Genomic DNA, 14,586 nt, shown 5'->3' with positions numbered 1-14,586 from the left:
CACTCACATGACCACACACTTGCACCCACACATTCATCCGTCTTGGAACCGTCTGTGTAGACATGAAGACATGAAGAGATGTGTAGACATGAAGGGATGGAGGGGGACCAGCGACCCTCGTCGCTGGTCTTCCTCCATCCCTTCATAAAGGAGGATAAAAGGAGGGCGTCGCGACGAACGTGCAGTGGTAGTATATTGGCCTCAGCCTCCATCCGCGCCACATGAGTGCAGCGTAGGGCTCCAAAACACATTCGCACACATTCGTTCTGAAACACATCCAATCTCCTCAGTGTTGGTTCCAATGCAGACCCATACACCGTTTAGCTATAGTGCAAATGAGAACGGATTAAGGACTTATACATCATTAAAAAATATTTTCTGTCTACTCCACATGAGGTATCAGAAAGATACTTGAAGACATTATTTTTTTTATTGCGATAACGAATAAGCAATTCATTAACATGAGTCTTCCAATTGAGTCTGCTGTCAAAATGCAAACCCAGGAACTTTACTGACCTTGAACCACAAAACTGGTACGTTAGTCTAGTGAAAACAACACCGATACACTTAGGGACGGAAAATTTGTCCCCACAAAGAGGCCCAATGCTGGAAGGGGTCAAGAGCAGCTTCAATCCGCCCCTCCGAGAACTGTGCGTTAGGCGACGGGTGCCATAACGCACACTCGTCGTTCCTGGGGACGGGACTTGTCGACAGAATATCATTAATCATAATGCAAAATAATATGGGACTAAGAACACTACCCTGTGGCACCCCATTTTTCCTGGACGAAAACATCTGAGATAACGTTCCCAGGAAACTTGACAAAGAATGTTCTGTTCTGAAGAAAGTTGTAAACAAAAATGGGTAGGTTATTTCTGAAGCCGTAAGCTTATAGTTTCATGAGGATACCGTGTCGCCATGTCATGTCGAAGGCTTTGTGGATGTCCAAAAACACCCTTATCGTGAACTCATTTTTGTTAAATGCTTCTGGAATGCATTGTTTCAGGTGTGTTGGGTGATCCATCGTGCCTCGGTACTTCCGGAAACTCGACTGCTGATCACTAAACAAATCCTTCGCTTCTAAAACAAAAAGGAGCCCTCGCTTTATCATACGTTCCATGACCTTACATAGATAGCTCGTGAGTGCAATAGGACGAAACGCACTGGGGTCCGTAAGGCGTCCAGTCTTTTGGTGATTGTGATGACGTGTGAAAAATGCCAGGAGTGAGGGAAGGTGTAGGTGGTCCAGATTCTATTGTAAAGTTGTAATAACTTTGCAAGGGAATGATGGCCGAGATGTTGTAACATAATATCTAAAAAAATATTATCTGGACCGGGACTGGAACCTTAGAGTAAATTCTACATTGTAGTCCGAGTTTACGCCTCCTGTGGTAAAGTTTGGGATAGTGAATTCCGCTGCCTCTTTACAGGGAAGGAAGGCAGGGTCATAATTGGCGGTACTGCTTTCCTGGTGGAAGTGTTGGGCTATTGAGTTGGCGATGTCAGCTTGGTTGTCTATTGTACTATTATTTATTTTGAGGGTTGTGATTGGAGTATATGGTCTTTTATTGTTTAGTATATGTATGGTTTTCCAAACTTGTGACAAGGGGATGGTGCGATTCACAGTTGATGTAAACTGTCGGAATGAGTCCCTCTTAGCAACACGTATGACTCTCCTTCTCTGAGCCCTTGCCTTTTTATAGGCTATGAAATTTGCTTGACTGGGCTGCTGGCTGAAATGCCTGTGTCGTCTGTTATCCTCACAAAGTGCTTGTCGGCAATCTGTTGTACACCATGAAACTCCACGCTTTGTGTGAACTGTAGAAGTCCCACGAATGACATGCCTTGGCGGCGCGTAATGTAGACTGTTTTACGTTGCTGACTATTGTGTCAATGTTCTCGCCAGATATATCCACGTAGGTAACTCCATGGAAGGCTGCCCAGTCTGCTCTCTTGAAATTAAACTTGGGAAGGCAGGGGTTGGGCGGGAGGTCGCGTGCATAAGAGATGCAGATGGGCAGGTGGTCACTTCCGTGGAAGTCATCGATAACTTTCCAGGAGAAGTCAGGGAGTATATTTGGGAAGAGGAAGGATAGATCGATGGCAGACGCGTTACCATTCCGATCATCTACACGAGTCGCAGTTCCATCGTTCAGAAGACAAAGGTGTGTCTGTGATAATACGTTAACTAATCTGCTTCCCACGTGCACTTGACTTCTCTCTTTCCCATTCCTGATGATGGGCATTGAAGTCGCCCAGAACTAACATGTTGCCCGGAAGCTGGCTAATTAAAGATGTAATATCGTCATCAACAATGGGGGCATTAGGAGGCAAATAGAGGGAACAGATAGCCAAATACGTGTCGTCCAATCTCACCCTGCACGCGACAGCTTCCAAAGGTGTACGTCACTTCTGTCTATGTCAGTATTTTGTGTGTGTATATGTCAACGCCGTGTCCTTTATCTTCTATACTGGTTTTAGTGTTTTAACACTGTTGGATCAGGCTGATCATGCGGTCTCATCTCCTGTAGACAGATAACGGGCGGCCTGTGTATGTTCACTAAAAGTGACAATTATGAATCTTTATTCCAAATACTTCTACAGTTCCACTGTAACACCTTGAACATTATCTTAAGAGTTGTGGTGGTGGCCGTGTTTCTTATTCCTTTTGCGTTCTGAGGAGCTGCCGGGAGACCTCTCCCAGCCCTTGCCAGTAGTGACCTCTATAGATTCATCATTTGTTACTCCCCGGAGCTGGTTAAGAGAGAGCGAGCATGAGAACCTTGAGGGCGCTGGAGCAGCGACGACATGAGTCAGGGGTTGGCGTTCAAGTTTTGTGAAATTTAGTTCATTAGACGTCGTTCTTTTCATTCATGCTGGGAGTAGTAAAGATAGCAGAGAAATAGCAGAGGAAATAGTAGAGATAGCAGACAGATAGCAGAGGAAGTAAGAGAAGTAGAGGCTTTGGTAGTAGATTTAGAAGTTGGAGAAGCAGAGGTTGAGTGTGAGGCTGTGGTGCTAGAAATGGTGGGCGGCGGATCATTCTGGATGGCTACAGTGCATATCTTGGACTGAATTCTTACTGTTGACGCGTATGAAACGTTTGAAGCAGGCGCGGCCTGCGTCTGCTTCACTCGCATCCTCGCCACGTAGTAGCCTTAACTGTGCCGACTTCTTTCTCTACTTTGCACGCGGGGCAGTCACGTGAAAAACTGGAGTGAGCACCCTCACAGTTATACACTTCTCTACCAAAGACGTGAACTGCTCCACCATATGACCCTCTCCAGCCATCAACCGCAGTAAGTGTGAGAAGAACGACAAGCGTTACCGTGGTGACCATCAAGCTTGCACTTGAAACACCGGAGAGGATTCAGAATGTAAGGACGGATTCGTAACTTACACGAACCCTCTCTCTCATCTTAGCGGCTCTGAAGGTGAAAATTACTGAACCTGTGCTCTTTCTTGTACCATCAACCATTTTAGTGACCTTTCTAGCTCCAGTGACATACTGGCCAGCTATGCAATCGACAATCGCAGTCGGTTCCATGTCTACAAAATCGCGGTGGGAGGCGACTTCCTAACATGAATTCATGGGCACCGCATTTGTAACCTTAATGCCGACGTCATGGCGCACTCACACGACAACACACTTGCACCCACACAGTCATCCGTCTTTGGAACCGTCTGTGTTGATATGTAGGGATGGCGGGAGGCCAGCGATGAGGGCCCGGAAGTGTTGGAGGAGCTCCGCCTCGGTAATGATAACTTCCTTCCCTGGAAACAAGTTGATGTTGAAGGTGGTGGTGGGTCGTTTCCAGGGGGAAGAGTGAGCAGCAGTGGCTGGTCCGTCTCGTCCAGTCGGATGTCGGTTCGTTGGCAGAGCGGACGGCGACTGGACGGCGGACCCCAGTGTGGAAGTGGTGGTGGTGCCATATTATCTTGCTTGCTGCATTATAAAAAAAAAATAAATAAAATAAATAAATAAATAAATAAATAAAATAAAATAAATAAATAAATAAATAAATAATAATAATAATAATAATAATAGATAAATACATATATATATATATATATATATATATATATATATATATATATATATATATATATATATATATATATATATATATATATATATATATATATATATTCTATTACTAAGTTCCATAGTGGAGCACATTCTGACTCTCATCCCTTTGACTGAGATTTCCGTTCTTTGAGACTTCAATGTTCACCACCAGTGTTGGCTTTCTTTACCCTTCACTGACTATCCTGATGAACTAGATTTTAACTTTACTATCTAGGGCAACGGGTGTAAGACCCTACTCGTATTCCTGATTGTCTTGGAGGTACGCCCAACATTCTTGATCTTTTACTAACCTCTAATCCTTTTGCTTCTCCGTTGGGCACTTCCGATCATAACCTCATAGCTGTGTCTTGTCGTATCGCTCCAACCCCTTCCAAGGATCCCCAAAAGCAGAAGTGCCTCTGGCGTTTTGCCTCTACTAATTGTGGGGGAGGTATTAGTCTGTTTTTTTTTTTGTTTAATGACTACTGCTTCTACTGCTACTACTACTGCAAAGACCTGTCTCTGCTGAGCGCATAACATATGTGATATTGTCTGGCATGGAGACGTACATTTCTCACTCCTCTCGGCTTAAAGTTTCAAAGCCTTGGTTTAACACAGCCTCTTCTCGTGCAATACATGATAGAGAGGTGGCCCAAAAACATACTTCATCCTTCAATCTGCTGAATCTCATGCACTTTATATTTCTGCCCGGAATCATGCCAAGTTTGTTCTCCAACTAGTCAAAAACTCCTTACATTAATGGACAGTATAAAAATCTTTCAAGATCTAACCCGCTCGTGATTTCTGACACCTAGCCAAAAAACATTTCCAAAAACTTTGTTTCTTCATCTTCCCCTCCTTTATTTCAACCCGATATCACCACTGCCATCTCATTGATCTCCAAAGCTGGACTCTTCGGTCAATCCTTTGTTAATATCCCTAACATGGATGACTATGTACGTGACATTTTCCTAACCTACAATAATGCTTATGCTATCTTCATCGTTGGGGTCCTCCGATCACAATCTCATATTTGTATCCTGTTCTATCGCGCCAATGTGAGATTAAAGGGATTGGATTAAAGATCACCAAAATTGAGGTGCCTTTGGCTTTCTGCCTCTACTAATTGGGGAGATCTGAGGAGGTATTATTCTAATTTTCTTTGGAATGACTACTGCTTCCATGTCCGAGACTTATCTCTTTGTGTTGAGCTCATAACAGAGGTGATGGTGTCTGGCATGGAGGTGTATATTCGTTATTCGTTCTCTCGACCTAAACCTTGAAAACCTTGGTTTAACACAGCCTATTTTCGTTTTTTACATGATGAGTGGTGGCCCACAAAGTTTGTTCTCCAACTTGCTAAAAACTCCTTCTTCTCGTCCTGTACATACACATACAAACATACACATGAAAACATTAACGTTGAAATAAAGCTTACAACAGCATATTTTTCCTTGAATAATGCAACAACCTATAATAATGTAATAAATGCAAGTATCCAGTGAAATAGCAATGGCTTTTGAAAAAAAAATAAATAAAAATAATCTAATTGAGTAGGTTGCCCGTGAGAGACTTTCAGGGAGAATGAATATAGTCTCTCTTTAATATATATATATATATATATATATATATATATATATATATATATATATATATATATATATATATATATATATATATATATATATATATATATATATATATATATATATATATATATATATATATATATATATATATATATATATATATATATATATATATATATATATATATATATATATATATATATATATATATATATATATATATATATATATATATATATATATATATATATATATATATATATATATATATATATATATATATATATATATATATATATATATATATATATATATATATATATATATATATATATAATGTTGAAAGTTATGCCAAGTTCTACATTTTGTATTTTCATAAGGACTCTCTTTCGTGTGATGTGTGATGACGTTTATAGTGTCATATGTACCAAATCGTGATTTCGGGTCAGTGAGCCTTCTTCAGTAGCTGCGTTGGGATGCTTTCCTCTTGATGGTTGGGAAGAGAATGACTAGCTTGGTTTCCGTGGCTGATATTTAAGGTGATCCACTGCCTCCCATACGCGGTGTTGTGGCCTGTGATTGGTTATTCTTCAGCGACACTGTTCTCTTGCTAGGCAATGTTTTCAAGGCAGGAAATTAAAGCAATAGGAGGGACTCCATCAGGTCCATAAGCATTCTGGAGGTTAAGTGAATGCATGGAAAAACATCATTGCAAAGAATCTTAATTGGTGGCATGAAATAGTCAGAGTTTGCAGGAGAGGGAGTAACACACCCTGAATCATCCAAGCTAGGGATTTTTAGCAAAGGTTTGAGAGAATAGTTAAGCTTTGGGTCTAATTGGAATAGCACTGGTGCCATCAGATTGAACTAAAAGAGAGAAAGATGAAGAAGCAAAATTATTATGGATATCTAATTCACAAGGAAAGTTAGATCTATAAAAATTTTGACATTTTTTATTGGTGAAAGTGTTTTTGGATAGTCGGAGAACAGATCTGGCATGATTCAGGACAGAAACATAAGGTGGATGAGATTCACTTAAAGTAACGTTTGTGATTCACCTCTTATAAATGTCCAGCACAAAAACAAGTTGAATTAACCCAAGGTTAATTCACTCAAGGCTCAAGAGGCTCAAGATGCGTACCGCTGGTACGCATCTTGAGCCTCCAGTTCATTTTTCAGCTCCAAACATTCCTCCTGCAAATCGTCTGGAATACTATGAATTTATGTTGAGAATGGATTCCTGATGAAAGATAACTCATTTCTCATCTGGAAAGTATAGCTAAAATTCATCTGTGTTTTTTAAGCTAATGTCTCTCTGTGAATGAAGCACTGAATACCAATTACCAATGGTGCACGCTGCTTCACCAACGCTTGGAAGCCTTATTTTGAGCTTATCATCGCAGGTGTACTATCAGTGGTAACATAGACCAAATTTTCCCAATTCTGACTATTTGCTTCGAAAAAATTGCTAACAATTTCTAACACATCCTGAATCATTGTGGTGTTGGCAAGAGTCTTACAAAAGATAAATGCTTCTTGGAAGTCTCCATCAGACATGTATCGTGCAAACACCAATAGGTGAAAGGTCAGTGAGACATCAGTTGATTCATCCAACATAGGAGGAGGCGGTAGACACCTGCCGAAACGATAATTACTCCCAGTGAGGTCTAAAGCATTGTTCAGGGGGTGCTGTGAATTTATCATTAAAACCAGCTGTGACCTCACTGAACGTTTCCCTTTGTGTCTCACAACACAAGGGGGCAGTCACAGCCTGCCCTATAAAGACAACTCTCTTCCTCCACACAAAACTACAACCACCTAATAACACACACACCCTTCACTCAAAAATTTTAAAATCATCATGGCGACTCCTACACCAGCCTAGGAGTCCCAATCTGGGGAGGGAACCATAAATGTCCCAAGGTCGGACTGCCTTTCTGTCGACGACCCTAAGTGTCTTGACACCCCCCTCAACTTTTTCTTCATTAACTTCTGCAACATTCGCGGTCTAAGATCTAATTTTCAATCTGTAGAACACCACTTCTCGTCTTCTAAACCTCATCTTCTTTTCCTCACTGAAACTCAGGTGTCTGAGGCAACTGACAGTAGCCCCTTTTCTGTTCCCTCCTACTTTTTCTATTCTCATTTTCGATCTAAAGCTGGATGCTGCGTTTATGTACCCAATGACTTAACTATCTCGCTACGACTACAGTCACTCTCATACTAAATTTATTTGTGCTGTATACCTCTCACCTAACTCCTCTGACTATAAGAAATTCTTTGACTACTTAACTTCCAAAGTGGAGCACATTCTGACTCTTCCCTTTTGCAGAGATCTCCATTCTTGGAGACTTCAATGTTCACCACCAGCTTTGGATTTCCTCTGCCTTAACTGACCATCCTGGTGAACTAGCCCACAACTTTGTTATCCTCCATGACCTAGAGCAATTGGTGCAACACCTTACTCGTATTCCTGATCGTCTTCGAGATACGCCCAACATTCTTAACCTTTTCCTGACCTCTAATCCTTCTGCTTATGCTATCACCCTTTCTTCTCCGTTGGGCTCCTCCGATCACAATCTCATATCTTTATCTTGTCCTATCGTTCCAATCCCTCGTCAGGATCCCCCTAAGCGAAATTGTCTCTGGCGTTTTGCCTCTGCTAGTTGGAGTGACCTGAGGAGGTATTTTGCTGATTTTCCCTGGAATGACTACTGCTTCCGTGTCAGAGACCCGTCTTTGTGTGCTGAGCGCATAACAGAGGTGATAGTGTCTGGCATGGAGGCGTACATTCCTCACTCTTTTTCTCGTCCTAAACCTTCTAAACCTTGGTTTAACACAGCTTGTTCTTGTGCTATACATGATAGAGATATTGCCCACTAAAGGTACTTAAGCCTTCCATCACCAGAATCTCATGCACTTTATATTTCTGCCCGGAACCATGCCAAGTCTGTTCTCCAACTAGCCAAAAACTCCTTCATTAACAGAAAATGTCAAAACCTTTCAAGATCTAACTCCCCTCGTGACTTCTGGCATCTAGCCAAAAATATCTCCAATAACTTTGCTTCTTCTTCTTTCCCTCCTCTATTTCAACCAGATGGCACCACTGATATCACATCTATTTCTAAAGCTGAACTCTTTGCTCAAACCTTTGCTAAAAACTCTACCTTGGACGATTCTGAGCTTGTTCCTCCCTCTCCTCCATCCTCTGACTACTTCATACCACCTATTAAAATTCTTCGCAATGATGTTTTCCATGCCCTCGCTGGCCTAAACCCTCGGACGGCTTATGGACCTGATGGGGTCCCTCCTATTGTTCTCCGAAACTGTGCCTCCGTGCTTGCTCCTTCCCTAGTCAAACTCTTTCAGCTCTGTCTGTCAACATCTACCTTTCCTTCTTGTTGGAAGTTTCCCTACATTCAATCTGTTCCTAAAAAGGGTGACCGTTCTAATCCCTCAAACTACCATCCTATTGCTTTAATTTCCTACCTATCTGAAGTTTTTGAATCTATCCTCAACAGGAAGATTCTTAAACATCTATCACTTCACAACCTTCTATCTGATTGTCAGTATGGGTTCCGTCAAGGCCGCTCTACTGGTGATCTTCTGGCTTTCCTTACTGAGTCTTGGTCATCCTCTTTTAGAGATTTTGGTGAAACTTTTGCTGTTGCCTTGGACATATCAAAAGCTTTTGATAGAGTCTGGCACAACTACCCTTCTACGGTTTCTATCCTTCTCTCTGTAACTTCATCTCAAGTTTCCTTTCTGACCGTTCTATTGCTGCTGTGGTAGACGGTCACTGTTCTTCTCCTAAATCTATTAACAGTGGTGTTCCTCAGGGTTCTGTCCTGTCACCCACTCTCTTCTTATTATTTATTAATGATCTTCTAAACCAAACTTCTTGTCCTATCCACTCCTACGCTGATGATACCACCCTGCACTTTTCCACGTCTTTTCATAGACGTCCAACCTTTCAGGAGGTAAACATTTTACGCAGGGAAGCCACAGAACGCTTGACTTCTGATCTTTCTAAAATTTCTGATTGGGGCAGAGCAAACTTGGTATTGTTTAATGCCTCGAAAACTCAATTCCTCCATCTATCAAGTCGACACAACCATCCAGACAACTATCCCCTCTTCTTCAATGACACTCAACTGTCCCCCTCTTCTACACTGAACATCCTCGGTCTGTCCTTTACTTATAATGTGAACTGGAAACTTAACATCTCATCTCTTGCTAAAACAGCTTCTATGAAGTTAGGCGTTCTGAGACGTCTCCGCCAGTTTTTCTCACCCCGCCCCCCAGCTGCTAACTCTGTACAAGGGCTTTATCCGTCCATGTATGGAGTATGCTTCACATGTCTGGGGGGTTCCACTCATAGTGCTCTTCTAGACAGGATGGAATCAAAAGCTGTTCGTCTCATCAACTCCTCTCCTCTAACTGACTGTCTTCAGCCTCTCTCTCACCGCAGCAATGTTGCATATCTAGCTGTCTTCTACCGCTATTTTCATGCTAACTGCTCTTCTGATCTTGCTAACTGCACAAGACTTTCTTCTTTCTTTCACCCCTATTCTGTCCACCTCTCTAACGCAATAGTTAACCAGTATTCTCAATCATTCATCCCTTTCTCTGGTAAATTCTAGAACTCCCTGCCTGCTTCTGTATTTCCACCTTCCTATGACTTGAATTCCTTCAAGAGGGAGGTTTCAAGACATTTATTTATCAATTTTTGGCCACTGCTTTGACCCTTTTATGGGACGAGCATTTCAGTGGGCATATTTTTTTTATTGGATTTTTGTTGCCCTTGGCCAGTGTCCTTCCTACATAAAAAAAAGAAAAAAAAACTATGGGGAAACAATGGAAATTTCTTTATTTCATTCACAATGTGTTCACTGATGTTTTGAGAGATACCATTTATCCGTCTCGATACAGCGTCACTAGATATAGATATATCATTTAACTTCCGTGGTGCGTCCTCGCCGACAACAAATTTAACCATTTCTTTTCAACATGGTAGCAAAAGTTGCTCTACAGTTGCATTAGGCTTCTTGGCCTGCGCAACTTTGTATGCTACAATGTAAGAAGCAAACACTGAATTGGAGATCTTTTCATAGAACGTACATGATGAACGAACACTTGAGAGCTGATGACTCCCGCTGAAAATAATGTTTATCCTTTTGCAAGAAATTGGGCGACACTTTTCGAGATGGAGCTTAAGCTTAGCTGGCTCGAGTCTCATTCCCCAAGAATTTGAAGCAAATAACCCCATGCCATCTTTTTCTTCACAAGTGAAGCCGAATTTAATTCCCGCCATTGCCATTTTTTTCGGATCCGTGGGCAGTGCAACGAAATATATCAGTTACGTGTTGAGTTTGGTGATACTAATGATAAAACGTAATATAAAGTCAATAATATAGCCCCATATACCGTAAACAGCATAAATCACCATAACACAAAATACATCATAACAATTGACCAAAAAAATGTTACTTTGTTCAGAGTACCTTCCTGCTTCATCTAAAAATTACTGCATTTTACAGTAGGAAACAAAATCAAAGTACACCATACCTGTAAAACAGCGCAGGAAGAATGATACAACTAATCCGCTAAGCAGTTCGGTGGCTACTGGCTACAGCATTTTACGACGGTGTTATTACGTAGACGCGCGGCAGCTGACAGGAATCAAAAGGATTATATATATATATATATATATATATATATATATATATATATATATATATATATATATATATATATATATATATATATATATATATATATATATATATATATATATATATATATAAAGATAATAAACTTCTTCCTATCACTTGAACTCTATCAATGTGGAGGTTTCAAGACACTTATCAATCATTTATTCATATTTATATTGATTATTATTATTATTTTTTTTTTATTATTGTTTCTGATATTTTTTTTGGGGGGACTGGCACCTCAGTGGAACATTTATTTCCTAAATGTTTGCTATTACATTAAATTAATCACATGTCTGGGGGACAAAAAAGATATAGGCAAAATTAAGACGGGGAGAAGACTATGTAGGAGCACACAGGGTTTTTAAAATCAACTAAGACGTGCGGGCAGACATTTGTCGCACATCATGCATCTTGCCTCCTCCTCCGCCCCACCTCTCTCTCTCTCTCTCTCTCTCTCTCTCTCTCTCTCTCTCTCTCTCTCTCTCTCTCTCTCTCTCTCTCTCTCTCTCTCTCTCTCTCTTCTCTCTCTCTCTCTCTCTCTCTCTCTCTCTCTCTCTCTCTCTCTCTCTCTCTCTCTCTCAATCTCTCTCTCTCTCTCTCTCTCTCTCTCTCTCTCTCTCTCTCTCTCTCTCTCTCTCTCTCTCTCTTCGCTGTTGATCTATATTTTTCTTTCTTGGTACTACACGCTACTCATACCAATATATATATATATATATATATATATATATATATATATATATATATATATATATATATATATATATATATATATATATATATATATATATATATATATATATATATATACATATATATATATATATATGTATATATATATATATATATATATATATATATATATATATATATATATATATATATATATATATATATATATATATATATATATATATATATATATATATATATATATATATATATATATATATATATATATATATATATATGTAGAGAGAGAGAGAGAGAGAGAGAGAGAGAGAGAGAGAGAGAGAGAGAGAGAGAGAGAGAGAATGCCTTTTTTTTAATTACATATATTTTTTATTTATTTATCTATTTATTTATTTGTTTTTTTAATAAATTAACTATCTGTTTGCAGTTCGTATTATCCATGATGTTAAGGTCTACATGTTTGTGTTTTGTATTCTTTGCTTCTATTGCGGCTGAGACTACGGTATGCTATGCAGCTTCCAAAAAATATTTACAGACACACTTGATTTGTAGACGTTCAGTCCAACACAACTTGAGTGATGAAAACAGGACACTGATGAGAATCAATGAAATGCAAATGGCCTCTTTAAAGCCACAAAAGTCGTCTTTTGTGCAAGTGATGGGAGGTATGGAGATAATAGAGGTCGAGCCCGTAAGCACGCTACTGCTGGCCATGGTGAAATCTGAGCTATCCCAGTGTGTCCTCGGGATTGTGTGGGATTCTGCCTTCGCTGGATCAGAGATTGTTGACCGGCTTTCATTGCTCCCCAACGCAAAGCAGGTAATTCTTCTAATCATATTGTTAAAAAAATTAATAATTATGCGTGATACAGTTTTTGTGTACAATTTCTGTAAATGATATATATATATATATATATATATATATATATATATATATATATATATATATATATATATATATATATATATATATATATATATATATATATATATATATATATATATATATATATATATATATATATATATATTAAGAAATAATGTGAAAAAAACTCTGATAATATTTCTTTTTGCTGTGTAGATGGTGTCGGTGTTGGATGGAGGCAAAATGAGTCAGTTATTGTGGCAGGCGGGACAGTGTCGTGGTTATCTCCTGCTACTGACTGACCCCTCACCACTGATGCACCTGGCCGATCACACCCCCCATTACGACTGGGACTATTCCGGCAGGTGAGGACATGGCGCAAGATGGTAACAGGACACACACACACAGGCTCACCCGCCACCCCTCCCCCCCAAAAAAAAAACAAATAAATAAAATAATATATATATATATATATATATATATATATATATATATATATATATATATATATATATATATATATATATATATATATATATATATATATATATATATATATATATATATATATATATATATATATATATATATATATATATATATATATATATATATATATATATATATATAGCTGCGGCAGCGTTGTTGGAAAACACAGTGACTAAGTCCATTAATTTAATATTCATATGAAACTCATGAGGAATAAAAGTGATAAGCACCGTATACTAGTGATACTAAATTTTAGAGTTCCTTATATGCGTAGGCAGAGCCGGATATGCATTTCTCACATTATGCTGTTGCATGTAAAGATTCCAGATGTTAGAGTATCAGTATTTGCAGATGTAGATGAAGTTGCGAATATTTTACTTCCATATCCGCGGTTAGGGTTGCAGATCCAGAAAAAAAAATAAGAATAAAAATTAAATACACGTTCCAGTAACAGAAAGTGCATCGTATCCGCGATATAAAGCTGCAAAGAGGAGAGCAAGAAAGGAAAGAAAAAAAATAAAATAAAATGAATATTAAAGATGTATAAAATATTCCAAGAATGCTTACGTAACAAGGTAAATGGTGTATAGGGGGCAAGGGAATGGAGGGAGTAGAAGTAATAAGGTAGTGAATGTGGAAAAATAAAAAAAAAAGAGTAGGGGGACAGGAAGAGGGATTACTTATTCCCTACTACTTCCTTTTTCACTATTTCTTCATTTGTTGCTCACCCTTCTTCCTCATATTTATTATCTCTACCTTCTGCCCGTACTGCCATCCTCTTTCCCCATTCATCCATTTTCTTGCCCCAAGTGCTCTCCTTCCTCCTTTATGAACTCCTTTCTTCTTTTTTTGTGTGTGCGTGTGTAGGAAGGACACTAGACAAGGAGAAAAAAAAAAGCCGACTAGCATGACGGTCCCCAAATAGGGTCCGAAGCGGTAGTCAGAAGTTTAAGGATAAGGGTCCTGAAACCTCCCTCTTGAAGAAATTCAAGTCATAGGAAGGTGGAAATACAGAAGCAGGCAGGGAGTTCCAGAGTTTACCGGAGAAAGGAATGAATGATTGAGAATACTGGTTAACTTTTGCATTAGAGAGGTGGACAGAATAGGGGTGATAGAAGAAAGTCTTGTGCAGCGAGGCCGCGGGAGGCGGAGAGGCACGCAGTTAGC

At 39.3% G+C, this 14,586-nt stretch overlaps 1 long non-coding RNA gene across 1 annotated transcript in view; it reads left to right on the top strand.

The window, feature by feature from the left end:
• Positions 1-13,170: 13,170 nt before the first annotated feature.
• Positions 13,171-14,586, top strand: part of LOC135107821 (uncharacterized) — a 38,520-nt gene continuing 37,104 nt past the window's right edge. Inside the window, exon 1 of the long non-coding RNA XR_010272011.1 lies at positions 13,171-13,295. This is a non-coding gene — a long non-coding RNA (uncharacterized LOC135107821). The remainder of the gene's footprint in view (positions 13,296-14,586) is intronic.

The sequence above is a fragment of the Scylla paramamosain genome, chromosome 16, assembly GCF_035594125.1.
Source record: "Scylla paramamosain isolate STU-SP2022 chromosome 16, ASM3559412v1, whole genome shotgun sequence".
Classification (NCBI taxonomy): domain Eukaryota; kingdom Metazoa; phylum Arthropoda; class Malacostraca; order Decapoda; family Portunidae; genus Scylla; species Scylla paramamosain.
Note: the sequence above shows the minus strand (reverse complement) of the source record. Positions and strands in the feature narration are given on the sequence as shown.